The sequence below is a fragment of the Balaenoptera physalus genome (genome assembly GCF_965194825.1).
Source record: "Balaenoptera physalus genome assembly, chromosome: 16".
Classification (NCBI taxonomy): domain Eukaryota; kingdom Metazoa; phylum Chordata; class Mammalia; order Artiodactyla; family Balaenopteridae; genus Balaenoptera; species Balaenoptera physalus.
Window position 1 is genome coordinate 24,870,927 of NC_138898.1, and position 23,194 is coordinate 24,894,120.

The 23,194-nt window shown below is 41.8% G+C and overlaps 1 protein-coding gene and 1 pseudogene across 3 annotated transcripts in view; one reads left to right on the plus strand and one right to left on the minus strand.

Annotated features, from left to right (window-relative positions):
* ITCH (itchy E3 ubiquitin protein ligase) overlaps nucleotides 1-3,344 on the minus strand; it is a 123,361-nt gene extending 120,017 nt beyond the window's left edge. For both annotated transcript variants that reach the window (XM_082432131.1, XM_082432130.1), the window contains exon 1: nucleotides 3,206-3,344. The gene's annotated coding sequence lies outside the window, so the exon portion shown is untranslated. The remainder of the gene's footprint in view (nucleotides 1-3,205) is intronic.
* Nucleotides 3,345-9,167: 5,823 nt separating this feature from the next.
* On the plus strand, nucleotides 9,168-10,007 carry LOC309646126 (S-phase kinase-associated protein 1 pseudogene; annotated as a pseudogene). The gene has a single exon. The product of its transcript is annotated as an S-phase kinase-associated protein 1 pseudogene (transcript).
* Nucleotides 10,008-23,194: the final 13,187 nt, after the last annotated feature.

Consider the following 23,194-nt stretch of genomic DNA (forward strand, 5'->3'; position numbering starts at 1 on the left):
TTCTAGGCCAAAATTCCTTGTTAAACTCTTAACTAAACAGTCAAGAGGCTCAGGCTAGAAATACTTTTTTTCTTTAGGTCTAATACCAAAAGCTCTTTAGTAGCACACATTCATCTTGATACACTGGAGAAGAGGCTAAGAGTTACAAAACTTGGTTCTACTTCTAGCTCTGATTCTTAACTAGTTTTTTTTTTTTTCTTTTTTAAATTTATTTACTTTTGGCTGCATTGGGTCTTCGTTGCTGCGTGCAGGCTTTCTCTACTTGCAGCGAGCGGGGGCTCCTCTTTGTTGTGGTGCGCGGCCTTCTCTTTATGGTGGTTTCTCTTGTTGCAGAGCATGAGCTCTAGGCGTGCAGGCTTCAGTAGTTGTGGCACGCAGGCTCAGTAGTTGTGGCTTGTGGGCTCTAGAGTGCAGGCTCAGTAGTTGTGGCACACGGACTTAGTTGCTCCTCGGCATGTGGGATCTTCCCGGACCAGGGCTTGGACCCGTGTGCCCTGCATTGGCAGGCAGATTCTTAACCACTGTGCCACCAGGAAGTCCCAGTTTTTTTTTTAAGCAAACAGAAAACTAACAGGTTGGACTAGTCTAAGAATAGCATATACCTGGCACATATACTACCCATTAGATAACTAGTGTCCACAGGAGGAATCACTAATCAATCATAACTCACTTTCCCAGAGAATGCATATGATCAAAATCCTTCTCAACACAGGGCTTTGGCAGCTACTTCAAATGAAAGTTGGCCCATAAAACAAAATATATCTGCCACTGCAGACTGTAGATAATCTCTACAATCTCTTCCAACTCTAAAATTCTACAACCAAGTTTCTGAGGGTGGGAGAAAAACACTTCCCACAAGCTTAAATCAATAGTATTGATAGTCATAAATTTCAGTCTAATCTCCAAATTCTACAAATTGCACCTGATCAAGAAAGCTAATGAACAATACATTCTGATACCATTAACATACATAACCTATCAATATTATTCTGATTTGTTAATGGGTTCTTTTGACAGAAAAGGAACCTTTTACCCAGACTGGCCCTAAAGAAATCCTCATACAAAAACAGGGCAACAATACTGCACTAGTAAAGAACTAAATCCCATCCCTTGATCATCCCCACAGCCTCTCTACAAGGTCAAGCCTTTCACTTCTCACCTAGACCTCTGCAACAGCCACTCTTCCATCCTTTTTCACTCTTGTCACCAGAGCAATCTTTCTAAAGCAAACATCTACTCATATCACTTCCCTGTTCAAAAATGTGTATCTATTGCTAACAACATAAAACAAGTTTTTTCCCATTATACTTAAAACTTTTCATATAGTAGCCTTTTACCTTTCTGGCCTCACATCCACAGTGCTCTCCTTCCCCATCCCACTCCCTGCTCTCTTTTTCTTCCACAATCCTCTCCATTTACGCACAGTATTAAGGTGTTTCCTCTGTCTGCCCTCCTTCCCTTTCCCCATCACAATCCCCATCCTACTCATCACCTAACACCCAACTTAGGTCCAGGAGCAGATCCTTCCTCCTTCTCAGGTCAACCGGGACCCAACTGGTTACCTCCTCTATTGTCTCAAAGCTTTTTGGTTTATCCAAAGTATTGTTTGTCTCAATGGTTCCCAAGACCATCAGAATTGCCTGAGGCAAGTTTTAACCCAAATGTATTAAATCAATCTCAGGGAATGAGGCCCTGAAATTTCTACTTTTCAAAAGCTCCCCTAATTATTCTAATGGTCAAATTTGGGAGCTACTGGTTTGTCTCTTCCAATAAGTGTAAAGATAATTCTTTAACTAATGTAGAAATGATTTATTCTAGAATACACTGAAGAAGTATTCTGCACTTGTTTATTTCATATCATACCCTTGCTGACTTGACTCATATGCTGAAGATGAAGGAATTCCTTTTGAACTCACACCCAAAAAAATTTACATTCACTGTTCAAAAAAGCAGGTGAATTTCCACCTTCATTTCTAAATCTTAAAAATGAAGTAATCGTACCTTGAGTAAACCTATGAATACACAGTGAAGCCTCTCACCAGAGCTGCCGTGAGAACTTTACTTCGGCTGAAAAACAAATCCTTAGCCCATTTTGAGGGTGGAAATACACTGCCTTTAGTACTTCCTTAAGACCTAATTATGTTAGGAATACATGCGACACCCCAACTAAGTACAATGATAGGTGTCTGGCTCAAGTGCCTCGTTAATTTTCAAAGAAAAATCCCACTCTTCCTTCCCCACCACTCACTCCCAAAAAAGTATAATGAAGCTATAGAATAATGGCAGAAAATCTAACAAGATTAAGATATGAATATAACCAAGACAACAAGCTGAGTTGTTATTGGGAACCGTGGATTTCGGGTAGTTTGCAAATTCACCTGGTTACATCGCTAACTTGGGGCCGAACGTCTACCTGGGGCACACAGACCGTGTGTTTATCTCTCTTTGAGTCGCGGCCCGGAGCTAAGTCTGAAAACTTAAGTTCCCCACTTAGTCACCCCTAAGTCATGTCCTCATCACGGCTACTTTTTTCTTCTCTCCACTAAAGAAAAGGGTACTCTCAGGAGGAAGGACAGTGACAGCTCCACGTCTGCAAAACTCCACGGCGACAGCGGGCGCGGAGGAGGACGCCGGGGCCGGGACCACCATGCTGGGGGACAATGGAGGGAGGAGGGGAGTGGAAGAGAGAAGAGAGGCAGCCACTGTACTGGGCCCCTCTCGCGAGTGGGGGCTCCAAAAAGTCTCGGGAAGGGCAGCGGGTGGCAGGTGGGCCCGGCCACCGCCCCTCGCAGGGCCACGTCGCCCGCGCCGGCCGCTGCCGCCCGACCCCGCGCGTAGGCCGGGCCGCGGCAGAGTGGCCCCCGGGCGGGGCTGAGGGGCTCGGGGCCAGACCCTGCGGGCGCCCACTGCGGCCCAGTCCTCTCATAAGTTGGCGCCCGCGAGGCGAGGGGCTCCGGACGCCTAAGCCCAAGAGTGGCCGCTGGGTGCGTCCAGCTGACCCACCCCGACCCCCGCCGGGCCCCTGCCACTAGCCCGAACTCCCCGCGCCCCCCACGGGCACCGGCTCTGGGGAAGAGGAAGCAGCCGCAGCTCTGGGGTCCCGGCTGACGCGACGCACTTCTCCATCCCCCGTTCTCCTCGGACACGCTTATCCAGGACCCTCCCTCTCCCCAGAACTACCTCCAGTCCGCCCGCGGATTTTTACCGGGACTCGGGGCGGCGGCGACTCTTCAGTCCCTCGACTAAGATGGCAGCCGGTCCCGAGCCCGAACCACAGCTACTAGAGCGAGTTGGCGGCCAACACGCAGGCGCCTCCAGCTCGAGAGCAATCCGGCCTACAAGCCCCAGAAGGCCTTGCGCACTAGCCCGCTGCCGGCAGGAAGAGCTCGTACAGGCTGATGAGCGCAGCTAAATCGGGGTTTGCGCTCAGTCAGGTGGGAGGGACGCCTGGATTGCTCCCAGTACCTCTAGGCTTTTTTGAAAACTCTCCTAATCACACACCAGAACCTCTAAAAGCTGTAGCTGCGGATCCAAAACTCTAGTGTGCATCAGAATCACCTGAAGGGCTTGTTAAAACTTAAGACTACTGAGCCCCACCCCCAGGGTTTCTAATTCATCAGATCTGGGATAGGACCTAATAATTTTAATAATCTACATTTCGGACAAGCTCTCTGGTGTGCTACTGGTAGGAGATCACACTTTGAGAACCACTGAACTGTAGCTTAGTCCTTAAGAAAGTACACTCAGGAGTTGCATTGATTGGATTCAACTCCACCTTTTAACAGGGTGCGCTTAGGGATGATGAAAACAGCTTATACGTAAGTGGTGCCAACATGGCAGGTGTTCTAAGAGCTGATCATTAAGATTCTTTTTTGGTTTTTAACATTTATTTATTTAGGCTGCGTGGGGTCTTAGTTGCGGTATGCAGGCGGGATCTAGTTCCCCGACCAGGAATGGAACCCGGGCCCCATGCATTGGGAGCACGGAGTCTTACCCACTGGACCACCAGGGAAGTCCCCTGATCATTAAGATTCTTTAATCCTCACAACAAATCTATGAGGGAAGTACCTTCATTTTCCTCACTTTACAGATGCACAAACCAAGTCACAAGCTGGATAAGAACCCAGGCACTGTGGTTTCAGAGTCCAACCTCTTAACTTCCTTCACGGGTTGTGAGAATAGGCTGTGCAAGTGGACTCAGAGGCACAACTAAGTGCTTAGTAATTAGTGACCTTTGCTATTATTGTTTAGCGTGTTCCTCTTAATGAAAATAGTATTTTACCATCTGGAAAGTCACTTATACTTTTCAAATACTTTCAAATCCTCCATGTCAATGTTTCCTGCAGTGTACCTTAGGAGAGCTTGTTAAACATACAGATTCCTATAACCCCACCCCATTCACATTGTCTAGCACAATGGTTCTCAAACTCTAGTGCCCATCAGAATCACGTGGAGTACTTAAACCATAGTTTGCTGGGCCTCACCCCCAGGATTTCCAATTTGGTAACTCTGAGGTCAGGCCTCAGATTTTGCGTTTTTAACCACAGACCACACTTGGAGAATCACTGTAGTAGGCAGTGTTTCTCACCTTTTTTTGAAATTATCATCTCTGTAAGGAACATTTTTACACTTTTTTTTTTTCTTTCTGGCCACCCCACGCAGCATGCGAGATCTTAGTTCCCGGTCCAGGCCCGTGCCCCCTGCAGTGGAAGCACGGAGGTTTAACCACTGGACCGCCAGGGAAGTCCTAGACATTTTTTCCTAAATTCCCTCATGAAATTTTAATATCACAAACATACTGTTTATCAATTTATGTGCCATATATCTGTGCTTTTACAAAAAAATTGGGGGGCAAAGGGGATTCCCTGGAGGTCCAGTGGTTAGGCTCCACGCTTTCACTGTGGAGGGCGCGGGTACAGTCCCTGGTTGGGGAACTAAGATCCTGCAAGCTGCGCAGCGCCGCATGACAAAAACAAAAGAATAAATTTAGAAAAAAAGAATTAAAAAAAAAAAATCTCTGCACCCCCAACCAATTTTTGTCCTATTAAGAATGGGGGAATGTGGATTTTTTAACTAGTGCCCCAGGTGATTCTTATCACTAGGCAAGATTGGGGAACACTGTGCCTTTAAGGTATGAGGTATTTTTATGCCCATTATACAGAGAGGGAAGTGAGACTCAAGGAAATTAGATGAATGGTCTAAGATCACTCAGCCAGGAACCAGGGATCCAACCGAAGTCCGCTCCAGATTCTGTCTTCATATACAATTTTTAAACTATCTAATGTTAGGCAAAACTAATGTATGGTGTTTGAAGTCAGGATAGTGATTACCTTTGAGGGAAGGTAACACCAGGAAGGAGACAAAAAAGGGGGTTCTTGGGGCTGGTAAAAATGTTCTGTGTCTTGATCTGGCTGCTGGTACACAGGCATGTTCACTTTGTGAAAATTCATCAAGCTGCATATTTACATGTGTATTTTTCTGTATATTATATGTCAAGAAAAGTATATATAAAACAAATGTATGTTTTAAATGTTTATTCGTTTTATTCCAAAAATGCATCTCTTTCTACTACATGCCAGCTTCTCAAACTTTAGAGTGCATCAGAATCAGCTGGAGGGCTTATTAAAACCCACATTGCCAAGTAACACACCCAGAATTTCTTAAGTCAGGAAGTTCTGGAATCAGGCCCAAGAATTTGCATTTCTAACAATTCCCAGGTGATGTTGATGCCTAGGGATCACATTTTGAGAACCACTATGCTGGGTGGACTATGGTATCCTAACCTTCTTGCTCATACCAACAGGGTAGATTAGCTGTGATCTGGGAGGTAGAACCTACCAGAATTAATGTCAGGCTTCTTCAGAGGCACATAGATCAAGGAGCTAGTTCTGACTATCAACATCTTACTTCAGGGGTTTTAGGGAAATCCCCTGAACCTCAGTGGCCAAATCTCTAAATAGGAATAATAGCTACTACCTCCTAGGATGTTGTGAAGATTCTAGGACATCCAGGGTAAGTAGGTAGTTGGTGGTTCTCCAAGGAGAAGCTGGGTTGGTGAGGGCAGAGAATCCCAGCCTGGGCATTTCCTCATCTCCCATGCTATGTGGCTCTGGCTCCCAAGTTCCCTGATCCAAAAGCCAGTCTAGTCTTGGCCTGGTCAGAATGTAGGACTGGTGGCTAATAAAGCCTTGAGCCACCTACACCCTCCTTCTGCCTTGGACAGCCAGGTCAACCTGGGACAGGACCCAGCCCTGCTACAGCAGGGGCAGGAAGGCTGGGAGAGGCCCCCACCAGCAAGGGAAGGAGTTTCCCAGGCCTTTGGAGAGAGAAGGAAGCAGGGATGCAGAGCTGGAAGGAGTGGGGAGAGAAACCCCAGCAGCCCACATGCCACCTGTCACTTACTGGCTTTCCCTGCAGAACACTTAGTCACGCTGCTAGTCACGCTGCTGTCCCCCACTTCCCTGGAGCCATTCTGCATTCAATGCCAGAGGCAGGGAAACACTTGAAAAGTGTCAGAACTGTGTGTTGAGGGAGAGAAGACACTGGATGGGGCTTCTGGGAGCCTCAGATCTGGATCCAAAGAAACCACTGAAGACCTGAGGTTGTGGCTCATCATTTTCCCTCTTTAAGACTGTTTTGTTGGGACTTCCCTGGTTGTCCAGTGGGTAAGAGTCCACGCTCCCAATGCAGGGGGCCTGGGTTTGATCCCTGGTCGGGGAACTAGACATGCGGACTCTCAGTAGTGGCATGCAACTAAGAGTCCACATGCCACAACTAAAAGATCCTGCATGCCGCAACTAAGACCGGCGCAGCCTAAATAAATAAATAAATTTTTTTTTTAAAAAAAGGGACTTCCCAGGTGGCACAGTGGTTAAGAATCCACCTGCCAATGCAGAGGACATGGGTTCGAGCCCTGATCTGGGAAGATCCCACATGCCACGGAGCAGCTAAGCCCATGTGCCACAACTACTGAACCTGTGCTCTAGAGCCTCTGAGCCACAACTACTGAGCCCACGTGGCCCAACTACTGAAGCCCGAGCACCTAGAGCTCGTGCTCTGCAACAAGAGAAGCCACCGCAATGAGAAGCCCGCGCACTGCAAGGAAGCGCCTGCTCGCCGCAACTAGAGAAAGCTCACGTGCAGCAGTGAAGACCCAATGCAGGCAAAAATTAAATAAATAAATAAATTTATTTTTAAAAAAAGACTGTTTTGTCATCTGCAAAATGAGATACACAAGTTCTGTCCCTAGTCACGTCAGTCCCTCCCTCCCAGGTAGGGTTGCCAGATTTAGAAAATAAAAATGTAGGATGCTCAGTTAAATTTGAATTGCAAGTAAAAAATTAATAATTTTTTTAGTATAAATATGTGACAAATGCTGCATGTAACATTCTTACACTAATTTTTTTTATTGTTTATCTAAAATTCAGATTGAATTGGGCATCATGTATTTTATTTGGCAACCCTACTTCCAGGGCTTTATGCACTTTCTCCATTGGGGTAGTAAAATTAAATGCCTCCAAGTAATAAATAACCATAAAGAGCACTCAACACCTCCTGCAGTTTCTGGGAGGACTTAGATTCAGAGGAGCATTTGCAGGACAGAAGAACTCCCTGAGATAATAAACCGCATGCCAGAGCTTCTCCTAGTCCTGCTCATTATCCTCAGTTACCTCTTTTCTTGCTCTCAAGCATGAATTTGTCCCTCTCCTAGGAAAGCCCCGTTGGCCCATAGCTACAGATTGCAGATCAGAATCATTTCTTGCCCACAGTTCTCACTGGAAATGTCTATCCTAAACTGAAATATACCTGTCTTTAAAAAAAATTTAAAAGAAAAAGTCATGCCTGCAAAGTCCTCAAGCAAAAATGGAATCAAGAGGCAAGCATCTGGGCTTCCCTGGTGGCGCAGTGGTTGAGAATCTGCCTGCCAACGCAGGGGACACGGGTTCGATCCCTAGTCTGGGAAGATCCCACATGCCGCGGAGCAACTAGGCCAGTGAGCCAGAACTACTGAGCCTGCGCGTCTGGAGCCTGTGCTCCCAACAAGAGAGGCCGCGATAGTGAGAGGCCCGCCCACCGCGATGAAGAGTGGCCCCCGCTTGCCGCAACTAGAGAAAGCCCTCGCACAGAAACGAAGACCCAACACAGCCAAAAAAAAAAAAAGGTGACAAGCATCTAAGTCACATTATGCAAGATGGAAAGGTGTCATCAGACCAGAAACACTCCAGGGAATCTCAGAACTCAGCCTTGACTCATGTAAACTTCAGAGGCGGTAAAGGCTGCAATTAGAGATATAGGAACATGTGACTTTGTTTTCGGTCCTGGAGGACCTTCTAAACTTGGAGGGAGGAGGGGCAGGTCCTGAAAGGTCAAATGCTTCAGTCACGTGTGTTCAGGCTGCTTCCTCAACTGTGAAACAGGACTAAACTCTTAGGGTTGTGGCGAGGATAAAATGAGAGAGCGTGAACACAGCACAGGACCATAGTAAGTGTTCAATTAAAATTAGTGCTTGATTTTTCACACGAGGCAGCTGTGTGCCAGAGAGGTTTGAGGACTTGCCTGAGATCAACTAGTAACTGGTGGAGCGGGATTCAAATTTGGTCAGCCTGACTCTAGAGCCCTCACTCTTATCCTTTAAGCCAGTATCTTCCAAGGGGTTGTGCACTGATGATGCACACAAAATGATTTTAGGTGGTACCAAAAGTGGCCATAAAAAAAACCAAAAACCAGGGCCTCCCTGGTGGCGCAGTGGTTAAGAATCCATCTGCCAATGCAGCCGACACAGGTTTGACCCTGGTCCCGGAAAATCCCACATACATGCGACGGAGCAAATAAGCCCGTGCACCACAACTACTGAGCCTGCGCTCTAGAACCCGCGAGCCACAACTATTGAGCCCGCAAGCCACAACTATTGGGCCCATGTGCCAGAACTACTGAAGCCCGGCCACAACTATTGGGCCCACATGCCACAACTACTGAAGCCCACGTGCCTAGAGCCTGTGCTCTGCAACAAGAGAAACCATGACAATGAGAAGCCCGCGCACTGCAATGCAGAGCAGCCCCCGCTCGCTGAAACTAGAGAAAGCCCGCGCACAGCAACGAAGACCAAACACAGCCAAAAATAAAAACAAATAAATTAATTAATTTAAAAAAAACCAAAACAGGTGTTGGCCTTGTTCTCCACTTTTCTGTTTTTCTTTTTGCAGATGCCGCCCTGCTCTCATCAGCCTCTGGCCCGCCATCTCCTTGAATCCTAACACCATGCCTTCAATTAAGTTGCAGAGCTGTGATGGAGAGATATTTGAAGTTGATGTTGAAATAGCGAAACAATCTGTGACTATTAAGACCATGTTGGAAGATTTGGGAATGGATGATGAAGGAGATGATGACCCAGTCCCCTTGCCAAATGTTAATGCAGCAATATTAAAAAAAGGTCATTCAGTGGTGCACCCACCCCAAGGATGATCCTCCTCCTCCCGAGGATGATGAGAGCAAAGAAAACCGAACAGATGATATTCCTGTTTGGGATCAAGAATCCCTGAAAGTTGACCAAGGAACACTTTTTGAGCTTATACTGGCAGCAAACTACTTAGACATCAAAGATTTGCTTGATGTTACCTGCAAGACTGTTGCCAATATGATCAAGGGGAAAATTCCTGAGGAGATTCGAAAGACATTCAATGTCAAAAATGATTTTACTGAAGAAGAGGAAGCCCAGGTACGCAAAGAGAACCAGTGGTGTGAGGAGAAGTGAAACTTTGTGTCTGATGCTGTAACACTGTTAAGGATTGTTCCAAATACTAGTTGCACTGCTTTGTTTATAATTGTTAATATTAGAAAAACAGTCCACAAATGCAACAGCAAATCAGTTGTATTAGCAGAATGTTGTCCTCATTGCATGTGCAGTTTCAGTACAGATTCCAAACTTATGGCTCAGTTTCTTCTAGTATGATCAAAAGTTCTTTTTTCTTTGCTGTGAATAAAATTGAACTGTGGCTTCTCTATAGAAAGTGGCATTTTGGGCTTTCCCTCTTTTTGTAAAGCAATTTCTGCCTAGTTTATTGTCCAGTTAACTTTAGTTTAGTGACTTTTAAAAGTTGGCATTGTAAATAAAACAACTTGCAAAAATTTTTCTGAAATAGAAAACAACAACAAAAACTTTTCATTATGAAAAATTTCAGATATATAAAAGAAAAGAAAATAGTATAATGAATTTCCAGCTTCACCCAGCTTCAAATAGCAACTCATTAACAATAGCTTTCATCTATTACCACTGTCGATGGCTTCTTTTGAAGCAAATGCCAGACATCATATTATTTCATATGTAACTATTTTGGTAGAATTTGGTATGGTGATTTTTAAAAATTTTATTTTATTGAAGTATAGTTGATTTACAATGTTGCATTAATTTCTCCTATACAGCAAAGTGATTCAGTTATACATATATATGCATTCCTTTTCATATTATTTTCTATTATGGTTTATCACAGGGTATTAAATATAGTTCCCTGTGCTATACAGTGGAAGCTTGTTTATCCATTCTCTATATAATAGTTTGCATCTGCTAATCCCCAACTCCCAATCCATCCCTCCCCCAACACCCTCCATACAAAAATCTCTTAAAACTTGATAATAAGAAGACAAACAACCCCATTTAAAAAGGGGGCAATAGGGACTTCCCTGGTGGCGCATTGCTTAAGAATCTGCCTGCCAATGCAGGGGACATGGGCTTGAGCCCTGGTCTGGGAAGATCCCACATGCTATGGAGCAACTAAGCCCGTGCACCACAGCTGCTGAGCCTGCGCTCTAGAGCCGGTGAACCACAACTACTGAGCCTGCGGGCCACAACTACTGAATCCCGTGCGCCTAGAGCCCGTGCTCCATAACAAGAGAAGCCACCACAAACAGAAGCCTGTGCACCACAATGAAGAGTAGCCCCTGCTCACCGCACTAGAGAAAGCCCCCGTGCAGCAACAAAGACCCAACACAGCCAAAAATAAATAAATTAATTAATTAATTTAAAAAAATTTTTTTAATTAAAAAATAAAAAGGGGCAATAGATATGAACACATTTCACTAAAGAAAGTACAGGAATAAGCACATGAAAAGATGCCCGACATCATTAGCCATTAGTGAAAAACAAAATAAGATGCCATTTTATACCCACTAGAGTGGTTATTTAAAAAAAAAAAAAAAAGACAATAACAAAGTTGGCAAGAATGTGGAGAAACAGGAAGTCTCATACTTTGCTTGTAGAATTGCTTGTAGAAGTGTAAAATGGTACAGCCACTTTGGAAAACAGTCTGTTGGTTTCTTAAAAAGCTAAGCATAAATTTATCATATGGCCCAACAATTCCACTTCTACATATATGACCCAACAATTCCACTTCTATGTATCTACCCAAGAAAAATGAAAAAAATGAATGCCAATGACTTGCATGTGACTGTTGACAGCAGCATTATTCATAATAGCCAAAAAAGTGGGGGGAAGAAAATTAAATGTCAATCAATTGATGAATGAATTTTAAAAACGTGCCATATCCATACAATGGAATACTATTCAGTAATAAAAAGGAATGAGCTATTGATACATGCTATGTCATGAATGAACCTGAAAACCATTAAGCTAAAGGAAAGAATCCAGACACAAAAGGTCACATATTGTATATTTAATTCCATGTATTTGAAAGGTCCAGAAAAGGCAAATTTATAGAAACAGAAGGTAGATGAGTGGTTGCCTGGAACAGGAGGTAGGAATGGGAATTAACCCATGTAAATGACCATGAGGGGTCTTATTAGAGTGATGAAAATGTTCTAAAAATTGTTTATGATAATGATTGAAAAACTCAATAAATTTACTATAAATCATTGAATTGTAGATTTTTGGTATGTCAATTATACTTTTTATAAAGTTGTTTTATAAAACACATATGTCAGTTGTTCCAGCAGTTCCATTTCTAAGAATTTATCCTTTAGATAAATAGGCAATGAGCAAAATAGCAGATGAACATGTGATCCATCATAACATTGTTTGTAATAGGAAAAGATTGGAAATAAGGACAAAGTCCATCAGTAGGGGATAAGATAAATTACGGTACTAGAAAACTATGCCAGCTTTTAAAAAAAAAAAAAAAAAAGAGCAAGGCAGATCTACGTGTACTGATATGAAACCATCTCCAATTTATTTAGGAAATAAGGTCTAAGCATTTGGTCAAAAATAAAAATGAGGGCTTCCCTGGTGGCGCAGTGGTTAAGAATCCGCCTGCCAATGCAGGGGACACGGGTTCGAGCCCTGGTCCGGGAAGATCCCACATGCCGCAGAGCAACTAAGCTCATGCGCCACAGCTACTGAGCCTGCGCTCTAGAGCCTGTGAGCCACAACTACTGAGCCCAAGTGCCACAACTACTGACGCTCATGCGCCTAGAGCCCGTGCTCCACAACAAGAGAAGCCACCGCAATGAGAAGCCTGCGCACCGCAATGAAGAGTAGCCCCCGCTCGCCGCAACTAGAGAAAGCCCGCACACAGCAACGAAGACCCAACGCAGCCAAAAATAAATAAATAAAATAAATAAATTTATTCAAAAAAAAAAAAAAAATGAATAGATTACATATTCATTCGCTTGTATATGCATAGCACATCTCTGGATGACACAAAGGAAGAGAATAAGATTGTATATCTCTTAAAGAAATTGAGTGGCTGGAGGACAAAGTAAGAGGAAAACATTTTCATACTTTTTAAATAATGGGTCAGATACCTATATTAGCTATTTGAAAATTTTTTAAATAAAAAAATTTTTAAAGAACTTAACTAAAATCATTAAGTTTTTTAAAAAGTGGGTTGATTTAAAGAAAAATATGAGTCTCATCACAGAGTGTACACAGACAAGGACAAACTACTAAGGTAGGGTGTGGACAAGTGTGGCTGGGAGCCAGCCCAGGGCCAACCATCAGGGCTGCCAGCCTGGGCCTGCCTATCTGGTGGCTCCACACCTCACTCAGCCTGGCCTGAGGCTGGAGAGGGACAGAGACTGAGCCCTGATCCCTGAGCCTTCCAGACACTGTGCAGCACAGTGGTCATGAAAGCTGTCTGGTATTTGTGACTGCTGCCTAGGAGGGTCAGAATGGGCTCATGTCACAAGCACAGAGTTCCCAGCCAGCAGGCTGCATACAATCCTGCTGCTTCCAGGGATGGTCGGGCCACCTGGGTCTTTTGGACACCCAGGGCCATCTCAGTCCCAGAGAGTGGAAAGAGGAAGAGCTTTCTCCCACTCCTCTGCAGTTGAGGTGTAGAGCTCAGGATGTGGAGTCAACCTGATTTTGCTGCTTATTTGCTGTGTGACCTCAGGCAAGTCACCTAACTTCTCTGAGCTTCCGTTCCCTCAGTTGTAAACATGCAAATGATACTTTTAGAAATACATATAGATGAAATGAAGCAATATACCAAGAGAAGTAAGGGAACAACCCCAATGTTATCAATAGGAGAATTAATAAAATTAATTATGCTATGTTTATACATATAGCAATAAAAAGAACAAACCATTACCACAGGCAAAAGCATAGATGAATTGCACAAACATAACAATGAGTGACAGAAGAGTAGCCATCATGAGAAGGGTACTTTTTTTAATGTTTAAGAACAGGCAAAACAAACATAAGGTGATAGAGATAAGAATACTGGTTACCCTAGAGCAGGAAGAATTAGCTGGGAGGGGAGCCTCCCTCATGAGGGAGCCTTCTGAGGCATGGGAAATGTTCTATATGTTTATCTGGTTACACAAAAATCTGTACATACACACATATAAGTTTGAATTGTACACTTAATATTTGTGATTTTACTACATATACATGTTATAATTCAATAGGCATTTTTAAAAATAAAAAAGAGGGAATGATGAGCATAATATTCAAGAGGACGGTTACCTTGGTCAGGGAAAGAGTTGGGTGGGGAGGAGGGTATAGTGTTAGATGCAGGTTATTGTCAAGGCTCTGCATTTTGTTGTGGGGTGGTGGATTTACAAGTGCCTATATCATTACTTTAAAAAATTAAATAACTCAAAAATAATTTTAAAATAATACAAATGATACAGATACCTGATAGAGTTGTAGGGTGTATCAATTGGGATTCTTAACTGCAATAAAAAAAAACAAAAACCAACTCTCCTCAGTTTGAGCAGAAAAGAAATTTATTAAAAGATGTTGGGTGGCTCGTAGAGTCTCCATGAGAGCCTGAGCACCAGGCTTGGTGGCTGTGTACAGTTAGGAACAACTCTCAAAATCACCCTGAGGATTCCAGCCAGGAGAGATGCCAGGGTCACTGTTGCAGGGAACAGACACTACAGCTTTCTCTGCGAACCCTGAGCTCTGGGTTCTACCAGCAGCTACTACCCTCACTTCTCTGTGCCTCGTTTGTGAAATAGAAACAATATTTTATATTTCTATTTTTATACATATGTTTATTTATTTAGGGGTGTGTGGACATGTATGTGAAATCATGTGTGTAAAGGGCTAGTCCAGATGCCAGGAACACTGTAAGCGCCTACTCACTTAGGGTTAGCAATGATAAGGTCACATGGCAGCTGGCAGGACTAGTTCTGGAATGCAGGTAAGACACCCCCAGAGATTCCAAGCAATTCTTGGAGGAGACTTGATAGGGGATGCCAGCTTGCATTGGCAGATGGAGGCCAGGAAACACGGAATTATTTTGAAAAGCTATTTTAATGAGACTGTGCTATACTGGTACAAAGGCTGTCTTGTCCATTATCTTATTTAATTTTCATGATTTGCAAAGGGCAAGGACTGTGAGAGCCAGAAATATTCTGGATTGACTCCAGCTCTGCAACATCCCAGCTGTGTGGTCCTGGACAAGTGATGTAATCTCTCTGAGTCCCAGTGCTCTCATCTGTAAAATGGGGACAATAATGAGATGTCGTGAGGACCAAATGAGAGAAGATATATGCCAAGCTTGGCATAGAGTGGGTGCTTGATAAAGGTAATAGAAACAGGTGTTGTTATTTTCATTATCACTATCATTTCTCCTACAGTCCATGTAAGAAGAAGGTGTAGCCATGAGACAGACTAGGCCATGAACAGCAGGATCTGGAGCTATAGACTCAGCTACCAGGGTAGAACAAATTCTGGAGACAGCCAGCTAAAGGTGAGGAGAAGAAGTCCACTACAGAGGGCAGAATGCAGGATTCAGAGATGATGGGAGCAGGTGACTGGGGTAACCCATTCAGTCGTTGGCATGAGGTGGCCTGGTACAGGAGAAGAGACAGAAGCAACTCAGAGACCCAGCCCCAGAGGCTGAACCCACTGATTCAACAGTAGAATAATAGTTTGACCCAGGCTCTGAGGTAAGGTAGAGCTGGCTTCAGATCCCAGCCTCAATGCCAAGATCACTATATGACCTTGAGAATGTTCCTCATCATCTCTGACCTCTGTTTCCTCCCCTGTGGAAAGACTGATTGTCTTACTTCTCACTTCCACTCCTGTCATCCTTCTAGAATGATTGGTTCAACATGAGAGCCTTCCTTGGTCTCCTCATTTCCAGTGACCTTGGTCTCCCGGGGTCATACCTGCACACCAAGTCTGAACCCTCAATTTTCCTTTACCACCTCCTCCCTTCTGTCCTTGAACTCTCTGAGACCACAAATTCTGAGGACCAAAACTTCACCTAGTATTTCCATTGTTACTATGTTTCTTTCTTTTCTCAAATCTATAGGATCTGAAGTCTTCCCTCTTTTTCATTCTTTTTTTTTTCAGAAGTATGGTTGATTTACAATGTTGTTAATTTCTGCTGTACAGAAAAGTGATTCAGTTACATTCTTTTTCATATTCTTTTCCATTATGGTTTATTGCAGGATGTTGAATATACATAGTTCCTGGTGCTATACAGTAGGACCTTGTTGTTTATATTGTTACTACTAATATTGGTATGGTAATTTTGGAACTATTGCATGTATCATGTAGGATAAAGCAAACAAGTAAATATGTTACTATTAGGAATCAAAAGTTTTCATAAAAGGGAAAAGACATCTGAATATAAAGTCAAACAAGTTCAGAAAAAACACTTATGAGTTGGAAAAAAAATATAACCTCATGATTACATATATATTCATTCCTAGATTTACCCAATGAACGGGAGGGCCTGGAAGTAATTATAAGTCAGTAGCGATGAGCATAACTTGAGCCCAAATCTTATTCTTTAAAATTGGCCTGGGCTCTTTGGAGAAATGGCTGATTCTAGAGCTTACAGAAGAAAAATATAAGCAGAGTCTGGAACATCTTGTTATGCCAAAAAATATGAATACACTCAGGATTAATAAGAGTGTGTCAATAGGAAACAAAAAACAGCTCGAAGAGGCTTTTACTGACTAAATTTTGGACAATGTGAGTATTAACAACAAAAAATGAATGTAATTAATTATAAAACATTGAATAAATAAAAATCTATGAGTTTATAAAATAACGCAGAGAGACATAGAACTCATTTGCCACCGTTGGAAATGACTTTTTTTAAAATCAGTAATTGCAGTTAAGTTTTTATTTATTATTGTTTTTTAAATATTTATTTAATTTATTTATTTGGTTGCAGCAGGTCTTAGTTGCGGCATGCAAACTCTTAGTTGAGGCATGCAGGTGGGATCTAGTTCCCTGACCAGGGAGCAAACACGGGGCCCTGCGTTGGGAAAGCGGAGTCTTAACCACTGCGCCACTAGGGAAGTCCCGGAGATGACTATTATGTTGGCTCTTTACTCTAATTATTGGTTATTAAGAGGAAAGAGTTAAGCATTTCACCTGTGTTCTTAGTAGGACCTGTAATTCATTCTTAGGAGAAAGGAAAACTCTTCCTTGTAGAAGAATGATACTTGGAACAGGATAGAAAGCCCAGAGATAAACCCACACACCTATGGTCACCTTATCTTTGATAAAGGAGGCAAGAATATACAATAGAGAAAAGACAGCCTCTTCAATAAGTGGTGCTGGGAAAATTGGACAGCTACATGTAAAAGAATGAAATTAGAACACTCCCTAACACCGTAAACAAAAATAAACTCAAAATGGATTAAAAACCTAAATGTAAGGCCAGACACTATAAAACTCTTAGAGGAAAACATAGGCAGAACACTCTATAACATAAATCACAGCAAGATCCGTTTTGACCCACCTCCTAGAGGAATGGAAATAAAAACAAAAATAAAAAAAGGGGGGCTTCCCTGGTGGTGCAGTGGTTAAGAATCCGCCTGCCAATGCAGGGGATGTGGGTTCGAGCCTTGGTCCAGAAAGATCCCACATGCTGCAGAGCAACTAGGTCTGTGTGCCACAGCCACTGAGCCTGCGTGCCACAACTACTGAAGCCTGCGCACCTAGAGCCTGTGCTCCGCAACAAGAAAAGCCACTGCAACGAGAAGCCCGCACACCACCATGAAGAGTAGCCCCGGCTCGGCACAACTAGAGAAAGCTGGTGCCCAGCAACAAAGACCTAATACAGCCAAAAATAAATAAATAAATAAAATTTTAAAATAAATAAATAAAAATAAATAAATAAACAAAGAGGACCTAATGAAACTTAAAAGCTTTTGCCCAGCAACGGAAACCATAAACAAGACGAAAAGACAACCCTCAGAATGGGAGAAAATATTTGCAAAGGAAGCAACTGACAAAGGATTAATCTCCAAAATATACAAGCAGCTCAGGCAGCTCAGTATCAAAAAAACAAACACCCCAATCCAAAAATGGGCAGAAGACCTAAATAGACATTTCTCCAAAGAAGATATACAGTTTGCCAACAAACACATGAAAGGATGTGCAACATCATTAATCATTAGAGAAACACAAATCAAAACTACAATGAGGTATCACCTCACACTGCTCAGAATGGCCATCATCAAAAAATCTACAAACAATAAATGCTGGAGAGGGTGTGGAGAAAAGGGAACCCTCTTGCACTGTTGGTGGGAATGTAAATTGATACAGCCACTGTGGAGAACAGTATGGAGGTTCCTTAAAACACTAAAAATAGAACTACCATATGACTCAGCAATCCCACAACTGGGCATATACCCTGAGAAAACCATAATTCAAAAAGAGTCATGTACCACAATGTTTCCTGCAGCACTATTTACAATAGCCAGGACATGGAAGCAACCAAAGTGTCCATTGACAGATGAATGGATAAAGATGTGGCACATATATACAATGGAATATTACTCAGCCATAAAAAGAAACGAAATTGAGTGAGGTGGATGGACCTAGAGCCTGTCATACAGAGTGAAGTAAGTCAAACAGAGAAAAACCAATACCGTACGCTAACACATATATATGGAATCTAAAAAATAAAAAATGATGAACCTAGGGGCAGGACGGGAATAAAGACACAGATGTAGAGAATGGACTTGAGGACACAGGGAGGGGGAAGGGTAAGCTGGGAGGAAGTGAGAGAGTAGCATTGACATATACACACTACCAAATGTAAAATAGATAGCTAGTGGGCAGCAGCCGCATAGCACAGGGAGATCAGCTCCGTGCTTTGTGACCACCTAGAGGGGTGGGATAGGGAGTGTGGGAGGGAGACGCAAGAGGGAGGGGATATGAGGATATACGTATGCATATAGCTGATTCACTTTGTTGTACAGCAGAAACTAGCACAACGCTGTAAAGCAATTATACTCCAATAAAGATGTTAAAAAAAAAGAGTGATGCTAATAAATGTAGAAAGAATGATAGAATCAAAAAAATTTGATTACCATTTTGCATCCTCCACTGAAATGATTGATGAATGATAATCAGTGGCTGCTAAAACTGAAACTGAGTCCCCTTAAACTGAGTTCCCTTATTGAGTTTATGATCAACCTCTGTATCCAAAACTTTATTACCTCTCTTGTCCCTGTTCCCCTCAGGATTGAAGAGTATCAAAGAAAAGTGGGGATTAAAACCAAGCAGGACCCTGCAGGGCCTTCCTGGGTACAAAAGCCCCTTTGTGTGCCCCCATTTCTTGTTTATAGAGAAAAGGCTTTAGTCTCCTTGGCCTTCCCCGAGTTCCAAAGAGCAGACCCAAGCAGTTACTAATGAGAGAAGTGAGGGAGGGAATGCAGAAGCAAAGGAAAAGCAGTTAAGCAAGAAAAGTAATGACAACAATGCAGCAATAAAACAGAGTCCTAGTTCCTCCTCAAGGAATATACGTAAAAATCTGACATGTCTTTGAGCTGTTCTGCAGAAACTAAGACCCCCACCCAGGTGGAGGATGGTGACTACATGCTGACCGCAAGCACTAGACCTCAGACTGGTTGGAATCAGAAAGCTGATGATTAAGATTCCTGAAACACCACCCTGTTACCTCACCACCAACCAATCAGCGTCCACAAGCTGCAACCCTCACTCTAAATGTTGTCTTTAAAAACCCTTCCCTGAAAGCGATCAGGAAGTTCAGGTCTTTTGAGCTCAAGCTGCCGGTTCTCCTTGCTTGGTGCCCTACAGTAAACACTGGACTTTCCTTCACCACAACCCGGTGTCAGTAGGTCGGCTTTACTGCATGGCAGGTGAGTGGACCCAGTTTGGTTCAGTAACAAAACCATCGGTGAAAGGCTGTTGTACAATAGGATGTTTCCACCATCACAACGTATCACCCCACAGATGATAATTGCAAAGGGGAAGTAGATCCTTTTTCTGAAAGAGAGATCTGGCAGTCAGTCACCACCTTAACCAATTGATCAACATTAGCATCACTTATAGAGGGACAGCCTGACATGATGTGCCAACAGAAGTGATACAATATGAAGTACCTGACATGACTTATGAAGCACTGTATTTTGGCCCAAACTGCTTATCCCAAATATAATGAGACCTTTAGAACTAGTTTCCAATATATAGGAATCATAAAAGGCAGAGGGATAAATTAAATAACACCACAATTAATGACACAATGTAAGACATTCCTCAAGACAACTGGCCTTGTCTTTTCAAAAATATCAAAGCCATGGAAAGTAAGAAGAGGAGGGTGACTGCTGTTCTAGACTAGAGGAACTAAAGAGACATAAAACCAAAATACTTTGTCAACCTTCAGTGGATTCTGGTTCAGAAAAAAAGCTATAAAATGGGCAATTAAGAATATCTGATTATGGACTGGAAATTAGATATTAGGGAATTATTCATTTTCCTGTGTGTGATAATGATATGGTTATGAAGGAAAACGTCCTTCTTTTTAGGGCATGTACACTGAGGTACACAGGGCTGAAGTTTCATGATGTCTAACACTCATTATCAAAAAGTTTAGCGAAACAAACAAACAAATGAACGAACAATAAAAAAACCCACACACTCACACACACACATCTATGTGTAGATAAAGCAAACACGCCAAAATGTTAACAATTATTACCTCTGGATGCTGAGTGTACGGGTGATCATCGTACTATTTTCTCAACTTTTCTGTATATTTGAATATTTTCAAAATTAAAATGTATTTTAAAAAAGTAAAATTACCATCCCTTGTGCCAGTGACTCCAATTTTATTTCTACAGCTCAGACCCTTCCTTTGAGCCTGGAGGGTAATATCCTAAAAATGTCAATAGTGGTGATATTTGGGTAGTGTGATGGTGGGTGATCTTTTTTCTCCATCTCTTTTTATATATTTTTCCAGATCTTATTGAACATATGTTACTCTTCCGGGTAAAATTAAAAACAAAACAAAACAACAAACTTGACGTAAATAAATATACATGATTTGAAGACAAGCTTAGATGATCCACCAGAATGCCAACAGTAGATTTGTTGGGATTGTATGGGATTTAGGGTTTCTTTGAAGCTTCAAATGTTCTGTAACAGTATTCTAAAAGTTCACAGGGCCTTAAAATCACTTGGGGAACTTTTAAAAACAACTTTATTAAGGTATAATTAACGTAATGTAAACTGTTCACATTTAAAGTGTGACATTTGTTGGGGGGAGGGATAAATTGGGAGATTGGGATTGACATATACACACTACTATATATAAAATAGATAACTAATAAGGACCTACTGTATAGCACAGGGAACTCTACTCAATACTCTGTAATGACCTATATGGGAAAAGAATCTGAAAAAGAGTGGATCGGGAATTCCCTGGCGGTCCAGTGGTTAGGACTCTGTGCTTCCACTGCAGGGGCCCCGGGTTCGATCCCTGGTCGGGGAACTAAGATCCCACAAGCCATGTGGTATGGCCAAAAAAAAAAAAAAAGTGGATATATGTATATGTATAACTGCTTCACTTTGCTGTACACATGAAACTAATACAACATTACAAATCAACTATACTCCAATAAAATTTTTTAAAAAAGAAAAACAAATTAAGCATGAAATTTGATAAATTTTGACTTATGTAAAGACCCATGAAACCAAAAATATCCATCACTCCCCCAGATTTCCTCATAGCCTTTGGTAATCCCCTCTTTATGCCCCTCCCTAGGCAACCACTGATCTGCTTTGTATCACTATAGGTTAGTTCATATTTTTTTAGAATTTTATGTAAATAGAATCATATAGTATGTACTCTTTTGTGCCTGGTTTCTTTCACTCAGCATCATTATTCTGAGATTCATCCATACTGTAGTATGTATCAGTAGTTCATTTGTTTTTACTGATGAGCAGTATACCATTGTATGGATATACCATCATTTTTTTATCTATTCACCAGTTGATGGACATTTGGATTGTTTCCAGCTTTTGGAATACATACTCATTGGAATAAAGCTGCTATGAACATTTATATACAAACCTTTGTGAGGACATATGCCTTCATTTCTCCTGGAAAATGCCTAGGAGTGGAATTTCTATATCATGTGGTATATGTACTTTTAAGAAACTGCCCAATTATTTTCTTTATTCTTTTTTTTTTTTTGGTATGGATATTGCATTTATTTGAGAAAATCATAAACACAGCCTTTTAAATAAAATGGCAAACATAAGAACCAAAGTCAGTTGCTATCCACATGAAGAATAGAACATGACATGTACCTTAGTTTAACTTCCAGAAAACCAAATAATCAAATAATCTAGTGGACAAAAGAAAGATGCTTGCAGTCTGAAAGTAGTATCAATCAATTATACCAATTTTAAAGCTACATAGGTCCTTAGAAATAATCTAGTCACTTGTTTCCAATATTATGTCAAAAAATTAAAGTTGTCAAGCACATGCATAAGATGGATTGCGAAGAGGCCTCATGTAAAAAGAAAACAAAACAAAAAGCACAAACAAACATAAAAACCACTTCTTGAGGAGCAACTATCAGGTCAAAATCAGAATACAGCCTGGCAGGGCTACCAGAGAACTGCTTGTAGCAGGGAAGAGAGGCTAACTGGGGAAGTAAGCAATGGTTCCAAGACTGATTACCCCCCAGCACCAGCAATGTGGTGATGCCTTTAGCCCCACTGTGTTATATGTTAATTTTATTCATTGGTTTCCAACTTAGGGTGGAAGACAAGTAGGTGAGCCATTAGTTCTAATCAATTCATTTCACATACAGATGAGAAAACTGGGAGTTGAATACATTTACAAGTCCCAAGGAAGTGAATTGACTTACAATCAAATTACACAGCCAGAACTAGAATCCAGATCTTATTCCCAGCCCACTTTAACCTACATTACATTATGCTGTCTCCCAAGAAAAGTTACAACAAAAGAAAAGCTGTTATTTTGGATGAGAAACACTCTTCAGCTCTTTGAAATGCAAAATTTAAGTAATCACCTCAGTGATTTTTTTCTTTTGGTTGTTTTGAGATCATCCAGCCTTGTGTATTCTCATATTGGAAGGGGTAGTTTCATGCCAAGCCCTGAGCACTATTACACTGGTCTTATGATGATTAACCAAAATAAGAATAAGGGAAAAAAGAAGCTTTGTGTATATGAACTCTACAGTAAGAAACTGCCCAATTATTTTCTAAAGTGATTGTACCATTTATATTCGCAACTAGCAGTGTATAAAAGCTCCAGCTCCTCTAGCACTTGGTATGGTCAGTCTTATTAATTTTAGCCATCCTAATACGTGTGTAGTGGTTTCTTTTTTTTTTAAATAATTTCAATTTTCATTAAACTTTGACTCTATTTTTTTAAAGCTTTTCCAGTACATTTTTAAATTTTTTATTTATTTATTTATTTATTTATTTATTTATTTATTTATTTATTCATTCATTGGCTCCGTTGGGTCTTCGTTGCTGCGCTCA